The sequence below is a fragment of the Callithrix jacchus genome, chromosome X (genome assembly GCF_049354715.1).
Source record: "Callithrix jacchus isolate 240 chromosome X, calJac240_pri, whole genome shotgun sequence".
Lineage (NCBI taxonomy): Eukaryota > Metazoa > Chordata > Mammalia > Primates > Cebidae > Callithrix > Callithrix jacchus.
This window is the reverse complement of record NC_133524.1, coordinates 127,773,681-127,789,992: the sequence shown is the minus strand read 5'-3', so window position 1 is coordinate 127,789,992 and position 16,312 is coordinate 127,773,681.

The window sequence follows — 16,312 nt, the reverse complement described above, 5'->3', positions numbered from 1 at the left end:
TTTGTTATATAAGCAAACCTCTGTTACAAGGGTTTGGTGTACAGATTATTTCATCACCCAGGTTCTAAGCCAAGTACTCAACTGGTATTTTATCTGATCCTCTCCCTCCTCCCACCTTCCATCCTCAAGTAGGCTGCAGTGTCTGTTGTTCCCCTTTTTGTGTCCATGTGTTCTCATTATTTAACTCTTCTTCCCAAGTGAGAACATACAGTATTTGGTTTTCTGTTCCTGCATTAGTTTGCTAAGGATAATGCTCTCCAGCTCCATCTATGTTGCTGCAAAGACATGATCTCATTCCTTTTTGTGGCTGTGTAGTATTCCATGGTGTATATGCATCACATTTTCTTTATTCAGTCTACCACTGATTGGCATTTAAGTTGATTACATGTTGTTACTGTGAATAGTACTGCAATGAACATACATGTCCATGTGTCTTTACGGTAGAGAGATTTATATTCCTTTCGGTATATGCCCAATAAAGGGATTGCTAAGTTGAATGATAGTTCTGTTTTTAGCTCTTAGAGAAATCACCACATTGGTTTCCACAAAGGCTGAATTAATTTATGCTCCCACCAAGAGTGTGTAAGTGTTTCCTTTTCTCTGAAACCTCACCAGCATTTTATTTTTTTATTTTTTAATAATAACCATCTGACCGATGTAAGATGGTATCTCACTATGGTTTTGATTTGCATCTTTCTAACAATTAGTGATGTTGAGCATTTTTTCATATGCTTATTGGCCATGTGTATGTCTTCTTTTGAAAAGTGTCTGTTCATGTCCTTTGCCTACTTTTTAGTGGGGTCATTTGTTTTTTGCTTATAAATTCGTTTAAGTTCCTTTCATATTCCAGATATTAAACCTTTGTCAGATGCATAGTTTGCAAATATTTTCTCCTATTCTGTGGGTTGTCTGTTTATTCTGTTGATAGTTTCTTTTGCTGCATAGAAGCTGTTTGGTTTAATTAGATTTCATTTGTCAATTTTGGATTTTATTGCAATTACTCTTGGCATCTTCGTCATGAAATATTTGCCAGTTCCTATGTCCAGAATGGTACTTTCTAGGTTTCATTCCAGGATTTTTATAGTTTTAGGCTTTACATCTAAGTCTTTAATCCATTTCAAGTTGATTTTTGTACATGGCGTAAGGAAGGGGGTCCAGTTTCAATTATCTGCATATAGCTAGCCAGCTATCCAATCACTATTTATTGAATAGGGAGTTCTTTCCCCATTGCTTTTGTTAGGTTTGTCAAAGATCATATTGTTGCAGGTGTGTGGCATTATTTCTGGGCTCTCCATTCTGTTCCATGGTCTATGAGTCTATTTTTATGTGCCACATTTTCTTTATGCAATCCACTGTTTATGGACACCTAGGTTGATTCCATGTCTTTGCTATGGTAAGTAGTATTGCAAGGAACATACATGTGCACACGTCTTTTTGGTAAAATGATTTATTTTCCTTTGCCTATACACCTAGTAATGGGATTTCTGTGTTGAATGACAGTTTTGTTTCAAACAGAAATCTCCACACTGCTTTAAGAAATCTCCATGCTGCTTTCCACAGTGTTTGAACTAATTTACATTCACACCACCAGTGTAAAAGTGTTTCCTAGTCTCTGCAACTTTGCCAGCATCTGCTGTTTTTTGACTCTTTTAATAGTAGCCATTTGGACGGATTTCAGATGCTATCTCATTGGGGTTCTGATTTGCTTTTATGTAGTGATTAGTGATGATGAGCATTTGTTCATATATTTGTCAGCCATACCCAACATTGTTTCTATTTGTTTGCTTTTTTCCTCTTTGTTTCAGCCTCTCTTTTTCAAGTTGCAGTTTTCCTTCAAATAATTGGTGATCTTTGGCTCTCCATTCCTGCTTAAGAGTGAACTAGACGGTGCACTGGAAGTTGTTCTCCATAAGTGGAGCTTTGTAACTGGTAGTGAGAACTTAATGCCTGCAATATCTGACCTTCTCCAAAGTCCACTAGGATGAATCAGCTTATCTATTGTTGATATTTCCTTCTAACCTTTCAGTCTCCTTTTAGTATTTATTTGCATCTTTGCATCTCCAGTGGCTATGGCCACCACACTGCTCCTAAGCCCTACTGACCAATAATTATTGGCTGCTATGATTGAGAAAGCCTTCCCAGAAGCACGATGATGGAGCTGAACGTTAAAGGATGATGCGTTCATATTCAGTGGCTGCCATAACAATTCCCACAAATTTTGTTCCTTAAAATAGCATCCATTTATTATCTCACAGTTCTGTAGGTTGAGAGTCTGGGTACAGTATCATTTGGATGGTTCCTATGCTATAAACCTCACGAGGTCGAAACCAAGTTGTCCAGCAGCTGCATTTCTTTCTGGAGTTCTAGGAAGAATCTACTTCCAAGCTCATTTAGGTTGTTCGCCAAATCTAGTTCCTTTTGAGTTTGTAGTACTGAAGTCCCTCATTCCCTTGCTGTCAGCCAGAGGCCAGTCTTTGCTCTTAGAGGCTACTTTTGTTCCTTCTCATGATTTCCATGGGCCTCTTAACTTCAGAAACAATTGAGTTTCTCTCACACTTCAGATCTCTCTGATTTCTCCTGCCACATGTCTCTGACTTTAACCAGAGAAAGCTCTTTGCCTTTAAGTCTTCATGTGATTAAATTAGACCCACCTGGAAAATCCAGGGTAATCTCCCTTATCTTGAAGACTGTAACCTTAATTACATCTGAAAAGTCCGTTTTGCTGTGTAATGCAGCATAGCCACAGATTCCAAAGATTAGAGCCTGGATCTCTTTGGAGGCCATTCTGCTTACAAAAAATGCATTCAGGAGGAAAAAAAAATAGAGAAAGAGTGTTCTGGGCAAAGGCCTCAAAAGATGAGAAAACATTGATTTCAGGGAACCACAGGCAGTCCCATATGAATGGAGCATATGTGAAAATTAAGTTGGAGTCAAAGGCAGGGGCAAGATAATAATGGACCTTCACTATTCCAGCTCTCTCATTCTCCTTAGTTCCTTTTTAACTCTTAATTTCTTTTCAGTACTCTATATCAGAATATTTCATCTCACCTCTCTCATATGCCAGTGGAAACTATCTGTCCTCTCCAACTGAATTCATTCTGATTGTTCTGAGCCTCCATTATAGTCTGATTTCATGCCAGCCTTCAGCCTCTTTCTCTTCATATTCATTGTACTGGCAAGTAAGAATCTTTGGAACTGGTATGTTTGCCATATGGATGGCCATATGTAATCCCATAAATCCTGGTCTAATTTTCCCACAACACCGCTTTTGTCGTGTCACTCTGCTGCTCAATGGATCCTGATGGCTCCTCTTTGCCTCTGAAACTCAAACTAACTTCCAAAGCCTGCACTGCCAAGTCTGAGTCTACCCACCCATGCGAACCTTCTCACATACTCTGTCCTAGGTAGCCTGGCCTCTTCTTTGCCTTCTGCCCACCAGTTTCATTCTATCTCTCATGCCTTTGCTCTTTTTCTTCCCCCTTTTCAATCAGAATATCTCATTCTCTCTCCCTTCTGTGTACCCAAACTGCCTAGCCTCTGAGTCAACACAGATCACACATCCCTCATGAAGCTTTTCCTAAGACTGGAGCTCCTCATTAATACTTTGATCCTTTTCCTAAATTTCCATAGCTTTTGATGTGTGTCTGTATCATGCAGTTTTACACTAAGTAATATGCATTTTACTCATCATTGCAAGGTTTCTTTGACTTTGATGATGCCAGGTATGAAATTCTTATTTTTTAACTATGTTATAAGCTCCTTGAGAATAGGTCTCATGACCCATTAGATTTTTGATAATTTTTTTTCAACTTTTATCCAAGGGTCAAACATTTTGTAAACAAATTATAAACAAAATTCATATGCATTTCTCTTCTACCTTCAAATAGTAATCTAAACTGAAACTCAAGGCAAGATTTCCCACAACACCAATTTTGGACAGGATTTTGAATGCTTTATCTCTGGCATCTGAAATTTTTACCATGTTTCTCTTCATACTGATTTATTTTTATGCCAATTATTGTGTGTACTTATCCTAGCTTTCCCCATGGTCCAGTGTTTTATTACTTGGCCAAACATCTGGATGATTTATTGGCAGTGGCATTGTTTAATCTAATTTCTGCATAGTCTTCACCAGGCAATGATGGGAGGAATGAACTACTCCTTGAAGAAGCTGCCAAACTTCACCCCAAGACATTTGCAAATAAGATACTAGATTTATTGCAAAAATCATTCCAATAGGCAAAAGTGTATAGTAAATTCAGTTCCAAATCATAAGGTCCATAAGGTTCTAACTAGAGGGCTTTGGGAACTCAAAATCCCAAATCTTTCTTTGATTCTAAGCAGAAAACTATTACTGGAAGTGCCGACAGTTGATAAGTTTGAGATATATGGTCCTATTCTCATTCTCCAAAATGAGAATGGTGGTTTTAGCAGTAAATTGATAGTGTAAGTAAATCTAGCACTTGAAAGAATTTAATTAAATTTCCCCCATCTTCAGTGTAAACACCAGACAGAATCCATCCTCCTGGTAAGGAGAGGTAATGGAATTCCCCTATGGCAAATGACTATTGCACTAGACTAGCTCCTGTTCAAAAGGCAGAAATGATACTCATGCAAGATAGCCTGTAGTCAACAGCAGATATAGGCAGACACTCCAATTTTGAGTAGGAAGTATATCACAAAAGAGCATGAACACCTTGACTTCTTAGGAACAGCAAGCATTTATTCTGGTGAGCTCTAACACACAATAGCTAGCCCGCAGTAAAAGGGAAAGGATCCATTCTCACCAAGATTGAAAGCAATATAGCAAGTGAAGCCACAGAATAGGGAAAAAGGTAACGGAAACACAGAAAATGCAGACTTCAGTTAAAAATATTTTATAATAATACTAATATTTAGTGAGCTAACAACTGCTTCAGAGCTCTACAAACTGAAAGGTTAATTAAAATTTTTCAGACTCCCTTTTTCCAAGAAGAAAAGAAGTTCACATAGAAAGGCTTTAACCAGCTTGGATGAATATGCGGTAGAGAGTAATGCACTACCCTAAGTCCAGTTGTGCCATTTAGCACCAAGTTCACATGGAAAATACTTGTAATACATTTTAGAAACAAAACTTTTTTTTTTGCAAATGCAGGTGTTTTCAACTGTGTTTGGGTGAGTGTATTAGTCTGTTCTCACACTGCTGTAAAGAAATACCCAAAGACTGGGTAACTTATAAAGGAAAGAGGTTTAATTGACTCACAGTTCTGCGTGGCTGGGAAAGCCTCAGGAAACTTATACTCACAGCAGAAGTGGAAGCAGGCACATCTTACATGTTGGCAGGTGAGAGAGCGCCTGAGTGAGTACAGGAAAAACTACCATTTATAAAACCATCAGACCTCATGAGAACTCACTCACTGTTGTGAGAACAGCAGGGGGGAACTGCCCTCATAATCCAATTACTTCCCTCCCTCAACACGTGGGGATAACAATTCGAGATGAAATTTGTGTTGAGACACAGAACCAAACTGTATCATTCAGACTTGAAGCTATTACATAAAACAAAAGGAACTCAGATTGAAGGGTCATTACAGGCCTGAATCTGGGCAAAGTTCTAAAGAAATCAAAAGGTTTCTCATCTTTTCTGTGGCTCTTCCCTTCCCCCAGCCTACTTCAGTAATGCCACTGGAAACCACTCACAGTTGCCCTCACCCCCCAGGCTCTTTGCACTTTTGTGTTTGTGTCCATACCCTTCCCTCTGACAGATATATCTGTGGCTCCTTGCCTCTGCCTGCTTGAAGGAGTCCTCCCTCTCCTTCAAGACTCACGGCAACCTTCTCCATGAAGCTTCCCAGATTCTTGCTCAACCTCCACCATCAGCTAGAACTAAGCACTTCATTCCCTTACGCTATGCCCGAGTGTACCTGTAAATTTTTATCATTATTGTGCATGTTGTGTCTCTTCACTAAACTATAAGTTCACAGAGAGCAAGAACATGCATTTTTAACTCTATCTCCTGCTCTTAGAACAGGGACCAGCTCATATTAGTCGCTCAATAAATGTTTGTCAAGTGAAAATGATTTAATTAATTACCAGGAATAAAGCAAATGTGATGCTAAAGATATGTGCCTTTAAAAGGTCGTTTTTATCATTATAATCATTTTATTGATCAATTCCAGTAACCACCTACTTTATTTATTTCCAGCAATGTAATAATTCAATATTTTCAGAAATGTTACCTCTATTTTGGCACTTAGGATTTTCTACCCCATATTTTTTTATTTTTATACATTTTATTCTTTCTCTAACAGGCTACCAGTTTCTTGAAGGCAGATGAATGTTTCCTTTTGTGTATTATACACAGTAGGCCCTTAAAAAACATTTGCTGAGTTAATTAAGTCTTTACTTGTATATAGATCTCTACAACTGGCAAAGCTCTTCACAATACCCCAGTGGAGTAACTAAAGCAAGTATCATTCTGTCTGTCTCTTGTCTTGTTTTAGTCAAAGAAACTGATTATCATAATGTGACAGAACCTGGCCCACCTTCAAACTGTGGACAAGAATCATGGCTGAAAGCCCTGGGAGGCCTCCTGATCCTTGCACTGAGATATTTTACCCCTTCCCCTTGTTGTCCTTGTTGTCCTTCTCTGTGCAAGGGTGCCTTTTTGGAGAAATGTCCCCATTCAGTCCATTGATGTGAACCACCTCACTGAATGTCTTAGACACTGAGTAGTAAGAGCTGCCGTGCTTGATTATCAGAATGAAATTTTTCAGAGCCTGGACTTTTGTAATGTATGGCTTCTTTCTGTTTTCTGAAGCTACAAGGAGAAAGTAATCTTTCTCTGGAGCTATCCCAGAATGTAGATCAAATTATATCAGAACACATAGATATTGAGTTAGTGGTTAGTCCATCAAATAATCAATGTGTAAAAAAACAATACTGTGCATTTTGGACCACACATTTTATTTATTCAATGTTCATTTAAAAACAGTATTGCATTTAGACCATCTATCAATTTTCTGAAGGTCAGTGAGGTAGACATGTTTATCCCTATGTGAAAGACAAGAACACAAGTTTGAAATGATTATGTAAATAACCTAGAGTTAAATAGTTACTATTTTCTTGACGGTAAAATATTTAGAAACCTAGAGACTACTTAAATTAACGTTTTTCAGGAGCTGAGACAAATATACACTATAGGTCAAACACACTTGAAGCTCAATCAAACCAACCAACCACATAACAAAAGAGGGGAAACCCTTTGTAGGTTAACGGACAAATGTGAAAGTGTTATTGTTCATCTATTTATAAAATCAATGGAAAATTTCTTTTTATTAGTCTCTGGCAGGGAGGTATGGAAGCAATGGTGTACCCTAGTCAATTAAAATGGTCTTAAAACACCAAAAAAGGAAAAGTCAATTGTACTAATGCTATATTGCTAATTACTGTGCAAGAACTTCTGAAATGTATTATGGAGTTGAGTTTTTAAATGATTTTTGGCAACCTTGAAGGAACATTCTTATTTTTATCAATATGCCATTTAACTTTTCTAAACCTCAGTTTTGCTATTTCATTTGCCAAATGGGAGAAATGAATATTTACTTCATACAGAGTTGCTGTGGAAGTTAATCTAGCTTAGCGTATAGCACATAATGAATAGCTGAACGGTAGAAAGATTCAGTAAATATTGCTTTATTTTTTTTTCCTTCAGAAGTAAAAGATACTACTTTTACCAATAATGTAACAATGAGGATTAGTGAAGTACAATATGTAACTGTTAATAACATAGCTATTATTTCTAATTACATTATAAGCTTGTCAGATAAGGACTATTGCCTTTCAAAGTGTCTTCCCTTGGGAGGAAGTCTACTTATTCCCATAATGCTCAAAACATCTGTAGGAATAAGAATTGCCTCAGAGCCAATTATGAGGCCCTGAAGAAAGCCAATCTCATTTCTTAATTATCATACTTCTTGTTTAACTCAAAATTTATGTACCAGGTCTATCACTCATCCTTTTATTTTTATTATTATTTTGAGACAGAGTCTCACTCTGTCACCCAGGCTGGAGTGCAGTGGCACAGTCTCGGCTCACTGCAACTTCTGCCTCTCAGATTCAAATGATTCTTGTGCCTCAGCCTCCTGATTAGCTGGGACTACAGGTGTGTAGCACCATGCCTGGATAATTTTTGTATTTGTAATAGAGATGGAGTTTTGCCATTTTGGTCAGGTTGGTCTCAAACTTCTGGTCTCAAGCAAACCACCTGCCTCAGCCTCCCAAAGTGCTGAGATTAACAGGTGTGAACCACTGCACCAGGTCTAACACTCATTGTATTCAGTTCATTTGGCTCTAAGTGATGTTTGGCTATTCCCACACACCTTTTCTGTTCTCCAATGACCAAGATTTAGTCCAACCAAGTAAATTTGAACATGTGCCACAGGTTATGTAGGCAGTTTCCAAGTGTCTTTGAATAATTGTTCAATTACTTCAAAGAGATGATACACATGCTTAAGTTCTGGTATACTGGTTCCAAACCAATATGCTATGGTTTGAATGTTTTTGTTCCCTCCAAAATACATGTTGAAATGTAATCCCCAGTGCAACACTGTTGGGAGATGTGGCCTAAAGGAAGGTGTTTAGTGCTGCTATAAAAAGCGTTTATGGGAGTGGGTTTGCTCTTTTTTTGCTCTTCTGCTATGTGAGAATGCATGATAGGCCCTCAACAGACATGAGATGTTAGCACCTGATCTAGAACTTCCTAGCTTCCAGAACTGTGAGAAATGCATTTCTGTTTGTTACAAACTACCCAGTCTGCAGCATTTTGTTATGGCAGCACAAAAGAGACTAAGACACAATGTTATCACTTATTTTTAGCAGTGTATAGATAAATCTTTCGCGCAGAATAAATGGAAATGAAGCTAAGACAAACACTGTAGCCTTGCTTCATTGTTAGAATTGTGTGACTGTACACTTGTGTGTTCTGTCTCTGCCTCAGTACTTGGGGCCTTCTTGAGTCCTGGGGGCAAATATTTGCTGAATATCTATGGAATATTCAACTCCTTACTTTGATTTTTAAGAACTTGAGGCTACACGCAGTGGCTCATCTCAACACTTTGGGAGGCAAAGGCAGGGAGATCACTTGAGCCCAGGAACTCAAGACCAGCCTGGGCAACATGGCAAAACCCTGTCTCTACAAAAAATACAAAAATTAGCCAGGTCTGGTGGTGTGTACTTGTAGTCCCAGCTACACAGGAGGCTGAGGTAGGAGGATTGCTTGAGCCCAGGAGGTCAAGGCTACAGTGAGCCATGATTGTGCTACTGCACTCCACCCTGAGTGACACAGAGTATGACACTTTGACAGAGACATTTTTCATATTTCTATTAAAAGTATACAGCCTCGAAAAAAACAAGAACTTTAAGAGAATCTTATATAATTGTGGCTCTCGCAAAGCACCTAGTGCCTCACATCTAGTAGAATCATAGGATTCATAGGCTGCTAGATCTAGAAAGAGCCTTGGAAGTAGAAAACTCAGAAAGAGGAAGTGATGAGTCTAGATTACCCAGGGAGTTGGTATTGTAGAAGGAGGCTTCCAAACTCAGACCCTCATACTTTTCAGTCCACTGCTGTTGTCAGCATAAGCACATTTGAATCAATGAATTAAGATTTCTCAGTTGCTTATTTGCATAGACATTCTGTGTGAGTTGACAGTCTTGTGTTTGTAACTCCCCTGGCCTCTGGTTTACTGTACAAATATATTACACTTTGGTACAGTGTTCCCAGTCCAAGCCCCTGCCACTCATTTCCTGGCATGATACTGCGTACATACTTTTCTTGATGTGTAAGCAAAAGCCAGAGGAATCTCCTATTGTCATCCCCAGGAGTCAGTCTCAGTTATTTAATCTAAATAAATAAATAAACTCACCCTGTTAGTCATAATTTCACTTCATTCAAACAATAACGTTAGCAGAAATTAATGACATTTTGGATCAACATAAGCAGAGATAAACCCAAACAAATAATGTAGTTAATCTCTAACCCATAGGGAGTAGTAAGTAAACTTTGTCCAATTGGCAGTAGCACTCAAAATATAACATTGTGTTCAACCACAATGTTGCCTTAAATGATAATATACTGTGATTATCTAGGTAAAAGTCCATCCAGAAGAACCAAATTTTAATGTTTAATAAAATGCTACCACAAAGTACAAATCAGCTGGTTATTTGGGGTCACTTTTCTATTTGTAAAAAATATCATGAGTTCTAGTTGACATTTCTAAATAACACAAATATCTACTGTCATAAATTTTTTCCATCCCTTGTATCTTAGTTAGTGGAAATATGCTGTGGTTTAGCAAAAACATAGCCTTTGAAGACTGTCAATTCCCAAAGTATCTTAGGGAGTGACTCTGACTTGGATTATCCCCCTTTAGATAGAAATCCAAAAGTCTCTTGTTTTTCTTAATTCTCTACATAGTGCATCCTCTATTTATCTCTCTTACCTCCTCACTTATCACTGATCCTAAAAGGAATTCAAAATATTCAAAATCGCTCAGAAAGCCCAAGCCAAACTGCAGCCCTCAAAAAAATGCCAGAGTCTAGGAACCAAACTCTTCAATCAGACCCCCTTCTGTAATGTAAACAAATGGCACTGTCTTGTACATGATAGGAAGTAGACGCAGAGAATCCAGCATTTGAGGAATGATATGGGAACATAAAGCTCCTCTGAAATTATTAATTATTATTATTTTTTGAGACGGAGTTTCACTCCTGTTGCCCAGGCTGTAGTGCAGTGGCGCAATCATAGCTCACTGCAATGTCTTCCTTCCAGGTTCAAGTGATTCTCCTGCCTCAGCCTCCCTGGCAGCTGGGATTACAGGCATGTGCCACCACACCCAGCTAATTTTGTATTTTTAGTAGAGACAGGGTTTCACTATATTGGTCAGGCTGGTCTCAAACTCCCAACCTCAGATGATCCACCCGCCTCAGCCTCCTAAAGTGTTGGGATTACAGGCGTGAGCCACCGCGCCTGGCCGAAATCATTAAAATTTTAAAATGAACTTGTAGATATTCATATGTTGCTGTTAATGACATGAAAGGCTTTCATTGCAGGTATTTAAGTGAAACCAGTACTGTCAATGCCATCAAAAACAAGGAAAGTCTAAGAAAGTGTCACAGCCAAGAGGAGCCTAAGGAGATATGAGGACTAAATATAATGTGGTATCCTGGATGGGATCTTTGAACAGAGAAAAGGCATTAGGTAAAAAAACTAAGGGAATTCAACACAGTATAGACTTCAGTTAATAATATGAATCAATATTGAGTTACTAATTATAAGAAATGTACCATGCTAATGTAAGATAGGGGAAACTAGGTGTGCATTATATGGGAACTCTATACTATCTCACAATTTTTCTGTAAGTCTAAATAATTTCTATTAAAAATATACAACTATGGTTACTTCTGGGTGGTAGAATTTTAGGTGAACTTTATGTTTTTCCTCTTGCCAGCCCATAGTTTTTGACAATTAGCATGTATTGCTTTTGCAAAAAGAAAAAATTAAAATTTATTTGCAAACGTGAATTTATATTTTATTATTCACAATAACATCAATATAAATTTAAAACATTGCACATATATACCGGATCTATTTATTGTGTACAGACAATTTAATGTAGGGATTTGCAAGCCTCTAAGAGATTCACAGCCCTATTTTTAGAAATTTTGACCTTGACTTTAAATGAATCTGGAATCCTGTTCATAGTTCAGTCTTTCCTGATCACACTGAAAGAAGGCTGAACTTTCCAGGTTGTCTGAAAACTTATTGAAATCCCCTTTTTTAACTCTGTACTATCTTTTCCTAAATTACATGCATTCCCATTTGATGTTATTAACTAATGAGGATTAGGAAGAGCTAGGACAAGAGGTAGGGAAAAAGATTTAGAATCTACCTGTAAATTATGTATAGTTGAACCTAATCTACGCTCTTCCCTTAATGTGAAACACCCATCTTTTCTGATACACAAATATGTGTATTAAGTCAGAAATAACGTACTTTTCAAGCAAAATTTACTTTATTTGTACATACTTCACTTTAGTTTGCAAATTTCACATAAAAGATGGAGAGGGAGAAAATAAATAGCTTATTTCCTGTAATGTGCCTGGTCCACTATAGTTGCTTGATGGGAACAAGTTTCTTTCCTTCCCTTCCTCTTTGCCACTAGTTCCATAGCGCTTATATTTTTTATACCACTTACTTGCCCTTGGATGTGATCTTAAGTGTCCAAAAATGTATCTATCCAAATAATGGTTAACAGAGAAATATGTGACTGGAGGGGAAATCATAAAAAGGGAATAAAACTTCTTTAAATCAATTAAAAATATTTGTTTAGTGCCTCCTAGGTACCAGGGATACAGGGCCTGACACATAGCAGTGCTCAGTAAAGATTTGTTGAGTTAACCAACAAGGTTCCTGCCATCAGGGAGTTTTACATACTAGTGCAGGAGACAGATAAACAGATGTTTAAAATATAGTGTGGAAGTACAGGGTGCTCTGGGAGTCCAGAGGAGGAGTACTTTACCTAGTCTGAAACACCCAGAAAAGGCTTCCTGAAAGAAAAGAAGGCACCTAAGCCAAAATCTAAGGTATAAGTAGGAGTTAGCTGGGAAACAGGCTGGGAAAGGTGGTGAGTGTGGGGTGAGAGGAATTGGGAAGGGAAAGATATACAGACAAAATTCTCATGGTATAATTTAAAGATTAATTTGGATATATAGGAGGGCTACTGTTGAATATTCACAAAAGAAAAAATGTTTTAAAGTCAGTTTGAAGCTAAATTAAGAAGATGCTTTAATCCCAATTGAAAATATGTGCTTCATCTTAGAGGCGAATGAGGCATTTATCACTTATTTTTGAGTAGGGCACTGACTGATGTGTACAAAGTAGTGTAGGTTGAACTAGAAGGGACAATGTTAGAAATAGAGTGGGGAATTAGGATGCTCTTGTAGTGTGAGGTGATGAGGACCTGAACTAAGATATTGAGGCTGAGAACGGGAAGAGGCAGTGGCAAATGGGTGCAGGTGATATTCCAGAGGAAGAATCAATAGGACTCAGTGGCCTAAGTAAAAGGGAAAAGGAGATGATCTGCACAATAGGTGTTCGCCAAGTACATATGCTTCATCGGGTGACTGGACTTTGAAGTGCTTCTCAAACTTGATCTTTCATTTGAATCACTTGGAAACCTTGTTATAAACACAGATTGCTAGGCCCAACCCCTGAGTTTCTGATTTAGTAGGTCTGCAGTGAGACCTGAGACTGTATTTCTAACAAGTTTCCCATGTGATGCCAATGTTACAGCTCTGGAGAACACACATTGAGAATTATTGGATTATCAGTGAAATAGGTCATATCTTTTGCACTAGACAGCCATTAGGATCATGTTCTAGTCTCCTCTGGTTACAAACTAATACGTCATGACTTTCAATTTCCTAATCACACAGACTCAAGGCTCAAGATAGACAGGCATAAACTGATATTGTCAAAAATTCAAATGGCAGAACAAAGAGACAATAAAGTCTCTCAGATATCCACTACATCTCCCTAGAGGCAACGAAAGATTTTAGTTGATTTATCATTCTGCAAATATCTCATGCACATATAAGCTAATGTGTGGGTGTACCCTTTCTCCACTTCTTCTCAAATGGCAGCATATGCTACACAAGTTCTGCATTTCGCTTTTTTAAAAAATTCAGTGATACAGTTTAAAGATTATTGCCAAATCATTAAAGAATTTCTCATTCTTTAATGGCTGCATAGTATTCCACTACATGACCATGATTTAATCAGTCCAATATTGAAGAACAATTAGCTTGTTTTCAATATTTTGATGTTTTATACAACACTGTAATAAATGCTTTGATGTCATTTCAAATGCATATATGTATAACTGTAGGATCAATTTTTAAAACTAGGATTGCTGGATCAAAGAATACATAGATTCCTAATGGTGATGGAAATTGTCAAATGCCCTCCATAGAAGTTAACAGTTTACAGTCTCACTATCAGTTTCTGAGAGTGTTAGTTTTCCCACACTCTTGCCAACAAAGTATATTATCAAACATTTTGTCTTTTGCCAATCTGATAGGTGAAAAACATTATCTCAGTGTGGCTTTAATTTATACCTTTCTTATTATGGAGTAAGACTGAGTATCTTTTCATGAGTTTAGGGCTATTTACATATTTTTTTCAGCCAGAGATTTTACAATGAATCATGGATAATTTAGAAGGATGGAATATAGATAACTGAGATTTAGCTTTTTAAGGAAGTTCTTGGCAACTCATGGATGAGGGAGAGAGGTCATCATATTATACAAGTGTGGAGAAGGGCAAAGGGATAGATCAGTAATAAAAAATAAGAGAGGACACTGATGAGAAGACAGAATATTTGCTCTGAGTAGCAGATGTAGTTCAATAGTGAATATAGATGCGTCAGGCCAAAGGAGCTTGATAACAGTCATAAATTTCAGTTAATTTCCAAAAGCATTCATTAAGCATTTCATGTCACTAAGACCAAAGTTCCTTTCCTCAAGTTTCTCACAGTCTAGGAGGAAAATAGACATAATAAAGAGGCAATAATACAGTCTGTAAAATGATATGATGAAGGAATGAAGAGGGACATTAGAATATTACTTCAGAAAGATTTTTGGGGTGGGGGTGGAGGAGTGTGAAAGAAAGCTTTTTGAAATAGATGATGTGTGAGTTGTATCTCAAAGGAGGAATATATATTAGCCAGGCATAAAAGGGAACATTACTACAGAACTTGCAGGAATAAAAAAGATTATAAAGGCGTACTCTGAACAACTGTCTACCAAAAAACAAATAATCTAGATTAAAAGGACAAATTTCTAGAAACACAAAAACTACCAAAATTTACTCAAGAAGAAATAGGTAATCTGAAGGGACCTATAACAAGTAAGAGATTGATGTAGTTAAGAAAAAAAAAAAAAAAAAAGCAGAACTACCCATAAAGGAAAGCCTAGGCCCAGATAGCCTCACTGGTGAATTCTACCAAATATGTGATGATGAATTCATAACAATTCATCACATACTCTTCAAAATTAAAAAGGATGAAGGAATATCTCCCAGCTGATTCTATGCGACCAATATTATCCCGAGAGAGAGAGAAAAAAAAACAGACAAAAACATCACAATTAAAAAAAAAAATGCTGCAGACCAATACCTCTTATGAATATGGATACAGAAATTCACCACAAACACTAGCAAACTGAATACAGCAAAATCAAAAAAATAATTATGTATCATGACCAAATGAGATTTATCACAGGAATGCAAGTTTGGTTCAACATTTGAAAATCAATTAGTGTAATACATCATATCAATAAAACAAGAAAATTACATAATCATTTCAGTAAACACAGAAAAAGCATTTGACAAATATCCTAACACCATTTCATGATTTTCAAAAACACTCCACAGACTAGAATTAGAAAATTCTCGAATTGATAAAGGGTATCTACAAGAAATCCACAGCTAACCGAATACTTAGTAGTGAAAGACTGCATGCTTTCCAGGAGATGGAAAACCAGATGAAGATATCTATCTATTCTCACAATTTTTATTCAGCATTGTATTGGAAATTTTAGGCAGGGCAATTAGGCAAGAAAATGAAATAAAAGACATCCTGATTGGAAAGGAAGATATAAAATGATCTCTATTCACAGATGACATGATGCTAAGGAATCTGAAAATAACTATTAGAACTAATTAACAAATTCAGCAAGCTTTTAGGGTACAAAATCAACATACAAAATTCAATTGTATTTCTATACACTTACAATGCAAAAATGAAATTAAGAAAATTCCATTTATAGTAGCATCAAAAAAGTATAAAATATTTAGGAAGAAATTTAACAAAAGAAGTGCATATCTTATTCTCTGAAAACTAACAAATATTGTTCAGTAAATTTTAAAATATCTAAATAAATTGAAAAATATCCCATGCTTGTGGCTGAGAGGACTCAGTATTGTTAAAGTGGCAATACTCTTTGAATCGATTTATAGATTCAATGCAATCTTACCATAATCTCAGGTGGATTCCTTTTAGAAAGTGGCTGGCTGATTCTAATATTCACATGGAATTGCAAATGACCCAGAATAGCAAAAATAATCATGAAAAAGAAAAACGAACCTGAAAGATTCATAGTTCTGATTTCAAATGTACTAAAAAGCAGTAGTAATCAAGACAATGTGTTACTGCCATAAGAATAGACATAGACCAATAGAATAGAATTGAGAGTGCAGAAATAAGCCCATAAC